The 10,947-nt window shown below is 33.0% G+C and overlaps 1 pseudogene; it reads right to left on the bottom strand.

Moving 5' to 3' along the window:
* Positions 1–1,884: 1,884 nt before the first annotated feature.
* LOC127102598 (uncharacterized) lies at positions 1,885–2,756 on the bottom strand (annotated as a pseudogene).
* Positions 2,757–10,947: the final 8,191 nt, after the last annotated feature.

Raw genomic sequence — 10,947 nt, 5'->3', positions numbered from 1 at the left:
TACTAAAAAAATTTTAATTTAATAATAATAATTAAAGTATCAATTTTGTTAATAACATTTATGGACGTCCATGTATATGTTTGATAAATATTATCATGTGTCTGAGTAATACAAGTGCTAATGTATCTAGTTGTCTAGTGGAGTACGTGAGTTTGATACTCCATGGCTGCATATTTTGATTTATTTTACATTTTTTAACCAACTAAAAATGGTCATAATATCAGTCTCTACTAGCACTTTTCAAACCAAAAATTGGAAGTCGCTTTATTGGTCGCTAAATTAAATAGTGATCGATTTTTAAGCTTTTTCGATCTCTAATTCGTAACTAAATGTGAAGTTTGTAGTAGTGTCTGTATGTTGTTGTTTCTTTACCTTATTGTTTTCAACCCTTTGATTTTCTATTTTGTTTCCAAGGAAGTTTCTTTTTGGAAGATTTTCTTTTCTATAATGAAAAGATTATGCATACATTTGCATCATGTATTTAGTCCGTCTTTCTCAACTCACAAGTTTTCAAGAAAGTGTGTTTGTGTAAGATATATAAATACTTTTTTTTAATGAAAACGAGGTAGGACTTCAACTATAACTAAGTTCTCAGAACACATGCAATGTCATTTATCTTCATGTTACTTCTAACATTTCCTTCTTCCAGCTTCCTTACCATAATTGACGCATTTTTTTGCATCATCATATATATAACAACAGCAAGCTCGAGTTGTACATCATATAAAAAATAAGTGACAATATCATTTGACTTTTCTAGACTCGTTTATGAATTGTGCGTAATAAAAAAATCAAAGCTACATCATTCAATGACACGGTTAGCTAAGGAACAAGTGAAATATAATACCTTTGTGACTCTCTCAACAAGATAAGTATTCTATAAGGTATTTGTACAATTTAAATAATTAATCTTCTAACTATGAGACATTGTGACCATAAAAGGTCTTATAATCAAGTGCATGATGGCATACATCGTTCTTCAAAGGTAGATTCCACACTTGTTAGGAACTAGACATTCCAGTAGCGTATGTGGAGGATCCCAGAGACGTCCGCCCTGAACCAGATTAACCTTGGGTACAGGGACATGAACCTTACCTTTGGTCGATTTCAGTTACTAGCAACACTCAAGAACCATAATAACTCTTCCCAATCGGAGCTAGTAATGATGAAACTCCGATTGAGACTACAAACTTTGAAGGACACACAAGACATGAGACACACACGAGGCGAACAAATTTTAAATTGCATGAACAAAGAGCAAGTCCCGGAGCAACAATAACTTGCTAATTAATCTAATGCGATGAGACTAGCAGCTAAGGATGGAAATGAGTCGAGTCTAACTTGTCTCAGCTCGACTACACATTTTGAATTAATATATTTTAAATATGAAAAAATAAAATAAAAGTTACAAAATTGAAAGAAAATAAAGAGTTCAAATATGTAGTAATTTTTTAAACCTACTAATAACTCTTCTTTTATATATATATATATATATATATATATATATATATATATATATATATATATATATATATATATATATATATATATATATATATATATATATATATATATATATATATATATATATATATATATATATATATATATATATATATATATATATATATATATATATATATATATACACTAGACATTAACCCGTGCGATGCACGGGTATTTTAGAATATTGTATATATAAATTAATATAATGTATGAAAAAATTGCACGGGTATTTTAGAATATTGTATATATAAATTAATATAATGTATGAAAAAATTGCAAACATACTTATAACACAATATAGTTTAATCTAAAATTTAGACTTGCATAAAGTATAATATTTCAAGTCACATATTTGTTGATAAATAAGTAAACAAATAATTACTGGATATTACAGAAGAGTTCTTTGTAAACGACATTTCCAATTTCAGTTGTATCTTGACCTTCGTCATCGGTTAGTAATATCTTTAATCATTTCTTTGAAGTAACCCTTGATATTTCCACATATAGTTGCCCATGGGAAAATTGGTTAGGGTAGGTATACTCCAACAGATTTAAGTGATTGATCTTGACTCTTGTTGATAGTCATTGCAAATGAAACTACTGATGGAAATTGTCGACGTTGAAATTTGAAAGGAACTTTTTTATTAGAAGGAGTCAACGATAACCTTGGAATAAAAACCTTTTGACCAATATTATTACCGGATATAACCATACCTTCAAGTATGTATCTTCCCATTTTTGTAATTAGCAACCGAGTGCCATTGCACAACCCTAAAACTAATCAATATTTCTCAATAGCATTACTGGTACTCCAACCTTTAATCTTAACTTGTGATTTGGAAGTCCATAAGAAACAATTGTATTTAGAAATTCAGGAGTGTGCACATCATCTGACATATTAAGGTCAGACTTGGCTTTACACGGTGAATCATAACTCCAATAAGTTTCTTCTTCTCCAGGTATTAAATCCAACATATAATCATTAATGGTGTCAACAATTGTATTCTTAGGACCTAAGATAGCTCTATTCTGGAAAAAAAATGATGGATCATGCATGTTTTGCAATAGATTCGGATATGTCCTCTCAACAATAGATGAAAGAGGGTTGCCAAAGTTAGGAATCAAAAGATCATGCGGTATTTGAACTGTGATATCAACATCGTTGGCATCTCCAATGCTACCATCACCAACTCCCAATATCACCATTATGAAAATGTCTTTCTCTCGTCAATTCCAGTTTGTTGTTGCATTGCTGAGTTAGTTGTGTTTTCTCATTATTTGTTGATTTTTTTTCTTTTCTATTAAGTTTAACATGGCTGACCAAAGAACTCTGAGAGAACTTGTTGTCCCTGATGTTGATTATAATGCTTTGTGTATTGAATATCCTATTGCTGTCAAATCCTTGATTGGGAACATGTCACTTAACTCCCAACAGTTCATAACAAGGGATAATTTTATGGTCCAAGCAAAAGGTGTGAATGAGATTCAGGTTTCTTCTTCCAACAAGGCTCTAGAAACCAGAATTGATGAACTTACCTCTTTAGTGAAATAATTGATGCTACCCATTCCACCATCACCACCATATAACCCTCCACAAGTAACCACCTTTTCACCTTCTGAACCTTCACTAGAGGAACTTGTCAAACAAATGGCCGCCAACAATCTCCAATTCCAACAAAGGACCGATTCTAGCATTCAAACCTTGAACACGCAAATTGGACAACTTGCTACTCAAATAAATAACATGCAAGCCCAAGGGTCGAACCAGCTTCCAGCCCAAATAGTTGTCAATCCAAAGGATTCTAATGCTAATGTGAGTGCGATTTCGTTGAGATCTGGAAAGGTCATAGAAACAACCCCAGAAAAAAATAAAAACATTGTTAGTGTAACACTTGAAAATAAACCTGAACCTTCTATTGATCTTGAGGTTGAAAATAAATATGTATCATCAATCCTTTTCCCAGAAAGAGTACTGAAAAATAAGAAGATTGACGAGGAAGAGCATTCTGTTTTTCAAATAGAGTTGGTTTCTGAAGTTGTTGATGAAGTTTATTCTAATTTGTTTTCAACTGATTTTCCAACTTTATCGGGTTTTGATGATATTTACTCATGTGATGATTGTACTAACACTAATATTTATGCTGTTTGTGCTGAGATTGATGCTGCCTTGTAGGGTCACAGTGTAAATGAGGTTGTTTATGTAGCTGAAGCTCTTGACATTCCGGCTGCCCCAAACATACCATTCATTGAGCAACCACATTGTTTAGAGCCTAAACCATTTCCTGAGGATTTACATTATTCATCAAAGCTTCAACTCAAACAGAAACATAAGAAGGGAATTAGATGGACCTTGGCTGACACTCGTGATCTTAGCCCATCCATATGTATGCATAGAATCTCACTTAAAGATGAAATAAAAGTAGTGAGGAAGCCCCGTAATCCTTTGATTCTTGATATTGTGAAAAAGGAGATCACTTTCACGCGCCCATTCAACACTTTTACTTATCAAAGATTCTTCTTTGATCTTGGAATACAAGGAGAATGCACTAATCAAAATTTCAAGGTCAACGGACACTACCCAAAGCTACTACATGAGAACCCGACTTTGGAAGAAGAGACTGCAGAAGAACTCTCTTTGGAAAAGGCTGCTTATGTAATCATTTATTCGCCTTGGCTCCTCGGGTGTGTTCTTTCCTTTCTCCCACTCTTATTTTATATTTATGGTGTTTCATTGAGGACAATGTATGTTTTAAGTGTGGGGGAGGGAATCATTTATTTGTTTTGTTTTGTTTATTTTGTCTTTCAGTTTTTCTCTGTTTTTGGTTTTTATTTGCTAAAAAAAAATGCATCTTCTTGAAAGTTTTAGGCTATAGACTGACTAATTTGAGATTAGTTTGCGGAGACTTGGGAAAAATTCACAAGATCGGTATTGTTTTAACACCGTAAGTCTCCTGCATATGGAAATTGAGTTGAATTTTTATTATGTTTTAGCCTTACATTCTCATCCTCTGACAGCTCTTGAGTAGTTTATTTCAGCAGTCAGCACCATCTCACACACACTCTATGCAGGGAAGCCGATGAATATAAGTGAGTGTTCCGAAAAAGAAAAAAAAGAAAAAAAAAGGGAATGCACCTTCTAAGTTTGGTGACCCTCACCCGGTCACTTAACCCAACGGTTGTGGAACCTTCAAAAAAAAATTGGAAATAAGACTCTTTTGTAGTTGGTTTAGCGGTTTCTGGTGCTGAACTTGGTAGGGCGAATTACGGTCCGATCCCCCGCAACTACAATTGAGTAAGCAAAGGGTTATGCCACTTAAGTACCAGAACCCCGTGTAGAAAAGGATCAGAGTCACTAACCGGTCGCCTTGCTATGAGTGTGTGGAGATAACGGGCTTAATGTGATTGCGCCTGATTGAAAAAGAGCCAAAGAAGGATGAGTAAGTTAGGCTTTAATATAATAACATGATTCGAGTTGATTTGTGTATTCAGGAGGTTTATGTCTGCATAACTGTGGATTAGTGTTCTTACAATGTCCTTAGTGTGCAAGATTAGTACCCATCGAAGCAAACTTAACCGAAGATGACTTGTAGCCTAGAATGAGTAACCGTTGATGTGTCTGTGTTTTGTTTTGTTTTTCATTTTGCTCGGAGTGCAAAAGTTCAAGTGTGGGGGAATTTGATCAGTTCATTTTGATGCACGTTCTTCCATGTTTGTACTTAAGCATTTCTTCAGTTTTCTTTGATTATTTTTATGTTTTAATGTGTTTTCATAATTTATTTTATTTTTGCACTTATTTAATTTTCGTATTTAATTTTCAGCATTAGCAGATTTCGCGAGAAAAATCATATCTTGAGCTAGGAGTATCGGATTGAGACGTGCTACCAGTCGATGGAAAGCTAACAAAAAGATCTATAACTTTTATTCAGAAGTCGAGAGCTGAATCAGACTGTAGAAGGGCCAGAAATTTCATTGAAGCTGCTGCATTATTTTTATATTTTGTTTGGGTTAGTTGTATTGGGCCTGGATCGTACATTTGACCCGGTTGAGTTGTGAAACGGGTTTGGGTGTTTTTACCTAGGTTAGGTAGCCAAAAATAGGGTTACATTTTTCTGTTCATGTACGATTTTTTGAGAGCTAGCAATATGACTGAGAACTAATCCCTTTTGAATCAACCTACTGTAACTCAGAATCCTCTTTGAGGTTTTTATTAATTCCAATTTGTTTCCTTTGAATTTTTCTTATAATTCCAATTATTTGCTTAATTTAATTGTTGCTATAGGATAGAATCCTTAAATTCGATTCATGAATGATGATCCCGAATCAATTTCGTGCTAACATAGCTTTTATTTTATCACGAACGATCAAGTTGTGTCTGCTTAATTCGCAATAGTTTTTAATCCGTTTGCTTAATTCAGAATTTGGGAATATTACTCGCATAATTTCCTTTACGCTTGTTAATGGTAATTGTAATCGAATAGGAGCAGACCCGTTAGGGATTTGGAATTTTATAAGAATCAATGATAAGTCGGAAGATGATGCAGTAGGTTCGTTTGTGTCAGCTTATTTTATAAACACTTTTCACAATCACTTATTCTAAATCGAATTGAAACCCCCATATTTTGTTTTCATACTTGGTTAATTTGTCAAGTGTCCTTGCGATACGATACTCGAGGTGTCGCTTTCCGTTTACTATATATTATTACTCGTTTTGACCCGGGTGCGACAACGGATCAATCTTATATCACATGTCGAGTATTCATCAACATTTATAGGTATAACAAACCTTGAGTGTGAAGTTCTTCCATCAGGAATTAGTAATGCAGTTATGCCACTTGATGCAATGGTTAGAACAATTTCACTCCTTGACCTTAATGATGCAGACATTGTCCTCCATATATACGTCTTATCAGTTCGTCCATAACCATAAATAAAAAAAAAGGCCCTGTCTATTTCTTCAATCCGATTCATGATACGATCATATATCCTCCTTTGTTGAATGTTCATTATTGACATCAATCTAAGACGCTCTTAAGCCAATGAGCATATATCATAGTTCAACTCATCATAAATAAATTTATTTTTCCTATCAGGTAACAATGCTCTATCCGACTGAGGCATTTCAAGATACTTTTCTAAACTTCTATTGTTACTTTGCAATAGACTCTCAATCTCAGCCAAAGTATATCTCTTCAATTGGATAGTCAAAACCAAAATTTGCAATTTATATATATAATTATTTAAATTATAAAAAAATTATAAAAAAGCAAGCACAAATATTAAATTAAGTAAAAAAAATATTGAATATATATATATATATATATATATATATATATATATATATATATATATATATATATATATATATATATATATATATATAATTGAAAATTTTATAAGCATTAAAAAAATAAACAAAAAAATATATAAATGATAACGCTCAAACACATCAATTATCTTTTTCTGTGTAGAATATCATCACTCAAATGCTCCCATGTCTTATTCCAAACAACTTCTGCGCAAAAAGCTTCTTGTACCCCAATGGCTTGCTTTTAAAATTGCATCTATAAACTTCTTATCATCATCTAACAAGCCTAATGCAAAGAATGCACCCTTGAAAGTATTATATTTGAGATTATTGATTGTTTTAATATCATCATAAGATGTAGGTCCCCGAAAATAATTCAATAAAGTTCTTAAATAAAACAAGTGTCCGGACCCTGGTGCTGCAAAATGCAATCTTCCAATAGAATAACCCCTTTGGCGTGGAGTCCATTTATGCTTCTTCTCTTTTCATACAAACTTCGTAGAGAACTCACTATAAGTAATATTTCTCGTGTCTGGATATTTTTTGTTAGCATCCATTCACGCCAAAAATTTTGTACAGTCTATATATAGTTTATTCAGTATCTACTCAAGCGGAGCATCATCTGGAAAAATGACATATTGCTCATTTTCAAGATGATTATTCAATCTTTCAACAGAAGGCTCTCTATAATTGATATCAAACAAAAATATCCTCCAGGCAGCTTCGCATGCCGAAAGATATCGACAATTGTAGTACATCTTTATTTCATCAAAACGATCAGGATTTTTTCTATCATTAGCAGCATTATAAAATCCTACGGTGACACAATCATGACCTTTGTTGACCTATTTAAAGAGATACTTTATAGATCATGATTGATTGCACCATTCAACATTTATATGAGCATTATTTTCAACAGTAGTTTTTTATTATACGGAACCACAAATCTATTATGAACAAATGAATCATATTTTTGTATGAACACACCATTATCTCTCCTTTTGTAGACAAGATAACCTTCCGAATCAATCATTATAGAATCAACAAACTTTTTTGGAAAATGTTTGGTACACTTGCCTTTTTGCATGCAAGGGAATTTTTATTTTGAGCATCGTATGGACCATGTATCATAAAGTGAAGTTACAATTTTAAAAAGCTCGGGCTTTGTTCTTATCTGGAATCTCAGCAGATATTATTTTGTCAATATCATGAGGGTGGACAAATCTAAAGCTTGGTTGCAAGAAAATTAATATGTGAGCATGTGGAAGTTCACGCTTATCACTGCAAAATATAAATATTAACAATTAGTTAATTTGTTTAAAAATGGTTGTTTTTATAATCTATTATTTATAAGATATATAAAATTTAATGCAAAAAAATTCATGTATAAATGACAATAATTACTTGTGCATACCATCTTTGACTTTGTCAAAAATATCACCGTTCTTGATATCTTTTATCAGCTGATTAAGTTTAATTTTAAACAACTGACTTACCAAGTCGAGCCGATCTTTAGGTTTAAGATTGTAGGTATGCAAAAATTCCACCAATTCAGTCCATTTATGGTTGCATGTGAACGTGATAAACAAATCACGATATCCAGCCCAAGAACATATGACCATAGCATCTTGATAGTTTTGTATCATATATCTTGCTCCGCCAACAAAAGTTGATGGAAAAATAATTCTTTTTCCTGCTGTAGCTAGATCCGTTTCTCCTTTTAGAAATGACTCAGTTAATCCTTTTTACATGTCTTCTCTTAAGTCTTTTTGATGATCCCTCATGTAATTCAAGCTATCTGACTCTTTTGTACTAAATGAATCCACCAAAAATTGTTGAAATAATCTTCTAGAAAACACTATTGTTGAGTTCTCAGTAGCTCTTTGTTGAATTCTATAAGCAACCCACTCCAATTGAGTGATAAACTTTCTCTTCTTTGTAGATGCATTTGAATTTTCTTTGAATAGAATATCTCTTCTAAACCGATCTTCTCCTCAAGGAAATAATAATGGGTATTGCAATGGCCAATACGCTGGCTCAAATGTAGAAATACGTTGTAATAATTCGGACTGAGTTTCAACCACCACATCTCTATCAAAATGTGCAGCATCATGTTGTTGGTGTAAGCCCTAGAGATCAATACTTTTGGTACTTGTATCGAATTATTTATTAATAATAAAAGACTTTTTCTTTATTACGTTTGTCTAATAAAGTCCCTAGAATAGCTAGTCCGTTTAATGTATCAAGTGTGACTTGATCATGAGATCACATTAAACATAAGGACATTATTCTTAAAGTATCCGTAGTCGAGCTTTATTGTGAAGTGGGATAACACTAAAGCATTAAGACTATTATGTATATATACTGATGATCACATCTCATGGATCATGGATAAGGAGTTATCAAGTCTTAAACATAGGTATGAATATTAAGAGTAATATTTATACTGGATTGACCCTCTATGAGAATACTATATAGAATGTTATGCAAAGTGTCATAAGTTATTCTCATGGTGATAATGGTGTATACCACCCTTCGACCTGAAACCACTATGGACCCTAGATGTAGAGTCGAGTGCTTTATTGCTGATCAAACGTTGTCCGTAACTGGATAAACATAAAGACAGTTGATGGGTACTCCACGAAGCATGCTGAGGGACATGAGTGACCTAGATGGAATTTGCCCATCCTGCATAACAGGATAAATGTCTATGGGCCCAATATTGAACTGGACAAGGATGACACGGTATATGCCTTGTGTTCAATATAGACATAAGGGCAAAAGGGTAATTATGCACATAAGTATTATCACAGAAGGATTTGTCAGATCACATGATATTTTCGTGTCTTGGGTAGTAGTGATGTGTTGCTAGATACCGCTCACTGTTTATTATGTTAAATACATGATTTAACATAATTGTCAACGTCACGAAAACCTACAGGGTCACACACAAAGGACTGATTGATGAGAGATAGAGTAACTAAGGAACACCGTAAGGTACGGTGCACTTAAGTGAGTTGTAGAACATCGTAAGGTACGGTGTACTTAAGTAAAATACGAAATATGGTAAGGTACCATGGGCTTAAGTGATTTTGGGCATATTATAAGATATGGGCCAAAATACACTTAAGTGAGCTTTTTAGCTTGAAGCTCACACAAGTGGTTCTATAAATAGAACCCTTGTGCAGAAGCATTCATTGCGGTTGCATTATTTTCGTTTTCTCTCTCTCACTCAAAGCCTTTATTCGTACCAGCTAGCACTGAGATTGAAGGAATCCGTTCGTGTGGACTGAGTAGAGATGTTGTCATCGTTCAACGTTCGTGATCGCTCCGTGGATTTGCATCAAAGGTTTTGATCGTCACAAGAGATCTGCACCAAAGATTTCAATCATCACAAGAGGTAAATATTCTATCACTGATCATGCCCATTCGTAAGGATCTCTAAAGGAGAAAATTTTAATTTCCGCTGCGTTTTGGATCACAATTCTCCTTCACATAATCACCAACAACCAATGTTGCAACCTCTGATGCTGATGAAGGTTATATCGTCTACCATCACAACCTCTCTTGCCTAATATTCTCAATTTAACATTAGGAACATCTTGATTTATTAGTGTCTCGAATTATCTTGTAAGTCTGCACATATGGATTGTCGCAGCTATCAAAAACTTCTCTTATATCCTTAGCTATTGATGATTTAAATGTCATATCATCATCGACTATCCTGTGAAATCGTTAAAAAAAATATTTATATTCAGATAATGAATTATATGATAATGAATGTATTATTCTAATTATACTAACAAATAGTATGAATATAATATTTAATATTTAAATTAATTAATAATATAATATTAACAAAGTTACCTTAAAACAACTATTATATTAGTGATTTCATTCTGTGTCGTATATATAGTTGAGAAAATTTAGGAGTCTTTCCCGGCAATGACAATAGACTTCCTTGATGATAATTTTTACCATTCATCACAAACATTGGAGGTGCTTTTCCATCGTTTAATGGCATATTGATTTTCCAACCCATTGAAGTGAACGCAAACATGTTGTTGAATGATTTAATATTGTCTAAAAAATATTTACTTCTTCTATCATGATTGTGATATAAATCATGCAAAGGA

This window comes from Lathyrus oleraceus, chromosome 7 (genome assembly GCF_024323335.1).
Source record: "Lathyrus oleraceus cultivar Zhongwan6 chromosome 7, CAAS_Psat_ZW6_1.0, whole genome shotgun sequence".
Taxonomy (NCBI): Eukaryota; Viridiplantae; Streptophyta; class Magnoliopsida; order Fabales; family Fabaceae; genus Lathyrus; species Lathyrus oleraceus.
Note: the sequence above shows the minus strand (reverse complement) of the source record. Positions and strands in the feature narration are given on the sequence as shown.